This window comes from Anoplophora glabripennis, unplaced genomic scaffold (genome assembly GCF_000390285.2).
Source record: "Anoplophora glabripennis isolate ALB-LARVAE unplaced genomic scaffold, Agla_2.0 scaffold77, whole genome shotgun sequence".
NCBI lineage: Eukaryota > Metazoa > Arthropoda > Insecta > Coleoptera > Cerambycidae > Anoplophora > Anoplophora glabripennis.
Window position 1 is genome coordinate 855,812 of NW_019416717.1, and position 6,584 is coordinate 862,395.

The 6,584-nt window shown below is 31.0% G+C and overlaps 1 protein-coding gene across 1 annotated transcript in view; it reads right to left on the reverse strand.

The window, feature by feature from the left end:
- LOC108904408 (venom protease-like) overlaps positions 1-6,584 on the reverse strand; it is a 30,144-nt gene that overhangs the window by 18,802 nt on the left and 4,758 nt on the right. The window lies entirely within an intron of this gene.

Below are 6,584 nucleotides of genomic sequence, written 5' to 3' on the forward strand. Positions count from 1 at the left end.
TGAGCTCAAAATTCAGCTTATTTTTGTTGCGTACATTTAAAACATGCTTATTTTCCCATACGATTAAATGTTGTTCAATGTAAATTCATTTTTCCGTTACTTTTAGTACAAATATGTTTTGTTTTCTTTGCATTGTTTATATTCCAGCAGATTTTAATTAAATATATTTTTGCTCCTTTTCTTGTAGTTTTATTTAAATTATTTATTTTAATAAATGTTCTTCCAGTAATCGAGAACTACTATGAAATAATAGAATTAATAGTAGGCAATGACATTGCTATAGCTATAGTATAATGATAGTTTCAATCGAGGAGTTTTCTTTAGTCACTCTTTTGTTCTGGAAATGTTTTTAAAATATTAATTATAGATTTTGAAGGAACCATTAACTTTTTCCTATTTATTGTCTATTTATTACACATGAAAGCTTAAATAATCGAGCACTTCTGATTTTATTCAATTAAAAAGTGTAATTTTTATGGTTTCCTTATATTATGATAGATTTTAAACCTAAACTCGGTACGCCACTGTACCAGGGACCATTGTGTTTACTTATGTATCATTTATTTATCAACATACAATAGGTTGAGGTTACATGTTTACATTATGTACTGAAATAGGGAATGCGGCCTCCCCTTTACTTATTACTCTGAGTTTAATACCAGGCAATGGGCAATGATGCCACTTACGGCGTTTGTATTGTTAGGAATTTCAATAATGTATTTTTTTCGGATATTCAGAATCTATAATTATAAAACAAGTTGCAAGAAAATAGTGTCGCAGTTTTTACAATATTACAATGTAACTAATTGGTAAGTCGAGGTCAAGAATGAGGTAGATCCTTGTACGATAATCAATTAAAATGACCGCTGTACCTAGCTATAAAGATAAAAATGTAACATTGGCATCAACGTCAAGGACATCACAAGTACCAATATTTGTAAATACATATATGTCAACACTTCACTATCGAATGTAAATAACGGCGTCCCCTTTATTTATTAGTCTGAGGTACCTACTAAAAATTTGTTTAATAAAATGTTTATACCTGTTTATACGCGCAGCTGAAGCATTTTACACCAGCGTTTTTTCAGCTGAACGTGATTTTTTATCAATTATTGATATAAACAAAGTATACAAACAATTTCAGCTTTGGTGCTATTAATTTTTTTAACATTTTTCAACGCAGGGGTGACCCTATCACTCCCACCTTCACCCGAAAAGCAGTTGAAGGTCGTTTCGCTTATGTACCAGGAGAGACTACAATAAAAGACCTTACATGTGGATGAAAAGCAGCCTTGGTACTATTGATCACTAAGTAAATAACAGTAAATAACATCCACTTGTTCTTGCTTGTCAAGAGATTCACATAAATATTGTGTTAAGCAAGCTAAATTTGTCATACAAGATATTTTTTCCATAATAGTCCAATAGTCCAATCAATAGGTAGAAGAGCTTACAAAAAATACCACCTAGAAACAAAAAATATGATGATATAGGAAAAAAATTCTAAGAAAGGTAGTGTCTTTTGCCTGTGGCGCATAAACGTCGAAGTTAACCTAAAAAATTCATAAAAGTCAAAAAAACGGTTTTTCGATAATGAAAATAAAACTTGAACTCCAATTGAAAAAAGTTAAATGAGGAAGTTGTAGCTATTAAAAAAACCTATCGATTCGTATTTTTAAATATATCTATTGCTATATTACTTTTCGAGATACATATATCAAAAAAACCGTCAAAAACCGACTTTTTTGTTTTTTATCTCTTACAAATTAAGGTTTTGAAACTTGTTACTTCCTGTACATGTAGCCCTCACCAAGCAAAAAAGTGCCCTTTTTAAAATTAAAAATATTAAAAATTTTTCGAGTTATATCTTCTTGCTCGACGAACAATTGTGAAGAAACGAATCAGGACTCATTTTTTTCTTTAAGAGTTGTACTTTCATAATAGCAAAGAGTTACAAAGATTTTATTAATTTCAAGTGTCCAAAAATGACTGAAAAAAGTAAAAATTTTTTGGTCGCGTTTTTTCTTGAAAATCTTTTTCGATTTTCGTTTCTCGAAAATGTCTATTACAGGAATCTATTACTGGCATTTTTAAGCAAATAAAAAATGAAACGTTGCTCTACTGTTCTGTAGCCGAGATAATTTTTTCATTTCAAAAAATTCCACAGGCCGCTATTTAAGTGCTACAGCGTCCATTCTTACAGAGATTGAAGCTGAAGACTTATATTTTCAATAAAAAAATACTGTGGTTCATTTTAGCCACTTCTTCATTTTTATCTGTGCGTCAAACCGAGGCATTCGAGCGCGGCGCGAGCTAACTGTAGCGGGCGGCTAGTCGGACTCTCCGAAAACTGAATTCGCGAGTTCAAAAGCGCTCTTACTTTCAAAATCTTCATTATCTCGACTTCTGGACCACGTACAAAAATGACTTGAATACTTGAAATGAATAAAATCTTTATCACTCTTTTTTTACCATGAAAGTACAAGTCTTAAAGAAAAAATGTGCCCTGACTTGTTTCTCTACGACTATTCGTCGAGCAAGAAGAGCCAATTTTCGAGATGACCTTTTTTATGAAAAATCGATATAACTCGAAAAATTTTTAATATTTTTTTAATTTGAAAAAAGGCACTTTTTGCTTGCCGAGGGCTACATTTGCAGAAAGTACAAGTTTCAAAACGTTAATTTGCAAGAGATACAGCAAAAACAAAAAAGTCCATTTTTGACAGTTTTTTCGATATACTCGTATCTCGAAAAGTAATATGTATTGATATATTTCAAAATACCAGTTGATAGGTTTCTTAATAGCTACAACTTTCTCATTTAACTTTTTTATTGTAGTTCAAGTTTTTTTTTATTAGCGAAAAAATACACTATATTTCTTGGAATTTGTTTCCTATATCACCATAATTTTTGTTTCCAGGTGGTATTTTTTGTAAATTTAACATTAGGCCGTGCCAGATTGATTGGACTATAAAGCCATGTTGGTCAGGTGACGCATACATTTTAAATGTTGGGTAAATGTGATTGTACAAGATTATATCAAAGAGTTTTGAAAAATTACAAAATGATATTGCCCTATAATTCTGGATAATAGATGGATCACCTTTCTTGAGTATGGGGCATACTCGAGCTGTCTTCTATATCTGGAAATTTATTTTTTGAAAGAAACAGATTAAATATATGTGAGAGCGGTTTTGCTAGAACTCGTATGCAGTCTTTGATCGGGAAATTCGGAATGCGATCAACACCTGCTGCCATTTTGCCTTTCAGTTTCTTAGAGGCCTAAATAACGTTCATCTCGCTAACGCGCTTAAGAGATATATTACAAAAATATGATGAGACATCTAGATTGTCAGAAAATTTTGGATTGGATGTAAAGTAGACAGTCCTAAAATAACTAACAAATGCATCAACTATATCTTGAGAACTTTAATAAAAATTATCATGACTGCTCATAATACCAGGTATTCTGGAATTACCCTATTTACGCTGCACAAATGACCAGAATAGAAGCTGCTCTGGTCTGTTAAGATTTTATTTTCCGCATTTCTAATAAAAACTTGGTAAGCTGACTTAATTTAAATACTTCAACCGATTAAAGAAATAATTCGACTTATATTTTTATAGTTTTTTAAAGCTATTTCTTTATCCCTAATAACTGCAATTATTTGTTTAGTGAGGCAACACGGATACCTCCTACTTTGTTTTCCTCCTAGAGGTGCAGCATGACAAAATTGCAAGTTAAGCATATCATAAAGCTTCATCGATATCATTTATATTTAAAAGTTCAGACCAATTAATCTGAGATAATAAATTATATAAAGGCTGATAATTAGGTTTTCTGAAATTATAAGATTATGCAGTTATATGGGGTTATTGGTAAAACATGTGATGAGATTAAATGGATTACGGATTCGGATTCAGCGACCTCGAAAACATGTAGTAGACATAGTCTAACCTCCAGACCCGAAAAATAATTTTTTTGTGTGTCTGTGTTATTAATAAAGAAAAGAACTTACTTATTTGTTAACTTATTACAAAATTGTAGCAGGTGACTGACAGAAATAGATTAATTTGTTAAAATACTGATTTCTATGGAATTATTAACAAAATTTCTCTTTACTGAGCCTGTATTTACATTATAATAAATATGCTTATCTATTTATTAATAAATATTCATAACCTTTGACATGTCGTGCCATATATGATCTAAATGCATGGAATTTCCTATTACTACAAATTAAATACATATTTCAAAATATTTTTCTCGGATTGATGAAGGACATATTATTTTACAATTCATCAGAAATAAAAAAAAAACTTTAATATGATCGCCAACTTTATTGCAGTCTAACACTAGGCCTCTAAAAAAACAACTCCACTTTTAGAAAATTTACTCAACATTCTAACTTTGATTCTTTATGAGATTTTACGAACAGTTTACTAGCTTAAAGTTAAAATTCAAACGTACCTAAATAAAATTTAAAAATATATTATTAAAAACATATTATTGAAATAGTTATTAAAGTATTAGATAGTATTAAGAAAAAGCTTCAAGCTTCAAGATAGCTTGAAGATTCTAGTTTTGAAATTTTTGAGCATCATTCAGCGCAATCAAAAAAATAATGCAAGGCCAAAATTTTACAATTTATTTTTTCAAACTGCACACATGGGCTTAGAATTTTTTTCTGGCTTAATCAATGGTAACATCATTTAGCCTGATTCATCAGCTTCAATTTGTTTTTTTTTTATTTTCTGTACGATTATCTCATTGAGATATCGGCTATTGAGTCGGCTTTTTTTTTATCATCGATATCTCATGAACCAACGAATCAATCCTGTTCAAGGGCCTTTTGGTAAATTTGAGAATTTTCTTTATACTCAGCATTAATTTGAAATAGTAGTTTTGGAAAATCAACGAGTACTTTGCAATGTAAAAGTACCAATGTTTGTAGGTTTGTTTTTAGCTCATTGCATGCCCGATAAACTTCCACTAACAAGGAAGGTTATCGCAGTATCAGTGACAGATTTCAATGAAATGCTATGTTGTAGAAGACAAAAAAATACGAGACACGTATATTTTTTTTTGCCCATATATATTTTGAAGGGGTAAAAAGTACCCTTAAAAGTGACCCCAAAATCGCCGATATTATAAAAAAAAATTTGTATAGAAACATTTCTTGAAAAAACTGTTCTTGCGAGTAAATTTTAGGAAAAAAAGTATACGTGTCCAATTTTTTTTTTGTTCTGTACAACATAGCGAAGTTTTATTGAAATCGGTGACTGACACTTCGATAATCTTCTTTAAGTCATATTTCTTCAACCTGACATGGCGTTTGTACAATTTATATAAATCCCAACATTTCTTGTACATGTACAAATTATATAAAAAGTTGTTTCATATACTAATGGACGTCAAACTTAACAAAAAAAAATGTTTGAACTTTGTACGTTATTATAATTTATGGGTAATGTATTCTTTTTACAGAAACACATCAGAAATATTTTTATGATAGTCATTAATTTGTTCTCGTTGGTTGCATTTGGATACCTTCAAAGTTCCTTCCTTCAACTAAAAATCTGGCTTGGCAACTGCAGAAAGTAAATCAACACAAATAGAATAAGAGATTGTCCTCTATCAACAGTGTGCAACTAACAGCGAATACACAAATTACCTAGATTTAACATTATATCAAAAGTTGACACGAAACCCACATTTATTAGTTAACTTAAACAAATAAAATGATTAGGCGAAGAGCGAAAATTTCTACAAAGAATAAGTGATTTCTGTATAAATGTATAATAAAACTAATCTGGACTTATGAAATCCAGCTTTGGAGTTGCACGTTAAAGGAATCTTTCACCTGCCGTTATTGTTCTCGGGCTAGAACCGCCTTAATGTCGAATTTGTTTCTCCCTGTTGATTCTAGGGCTGCTAGAATTCGACCCCAGTGACATCATTGCTGTTACACGATCCTCCAATCCTGCGTAGTAGCAGAGAGAGTAGTTTGGGAGGTACCTTAAGGGGGGCGTTTTTATGCGCAATTTTCAATGAATTTTTTGTCCAATTGTTTAAAAAATCTAAGCAAGTTAGAAACCATATCTCTTCACTGTACTACTCATACAAGTGTTCTTCAGGGTGTGAGATAACTGACAACACATTTTAAGTAAGAAAAAAAAAACATATTTTTTTATCTTACGTTTCCTGAACTTTACACGACTGTTGAACATACAGATAAAAGCGTACGGTATTATAAACATACCCACACCCAGCAGAATGCTTTTAGGATACTATTTATACATGAATTAATAAGAATTATTGAGTAGTTTTATAAATCAATTGGACAAAACAGGAAAGGTACGTGTTCTGATATTTTATATTATCCGTCATCTTTTCATGCCGAGCAATTGAAGAAATCCTTCGTATTTCAACATTTCTATAGTTTAGATACTATCGAAAAGAGGGCGATAGTCACAGTTGTCGTTCTAAGGTATTTTTTGCCGAACCAGAGCCGGACTAACTTCGATATGTTTGAGTTGTATTTGCGCTGATTTTAGATAATATAAAAGAATGTGATGGC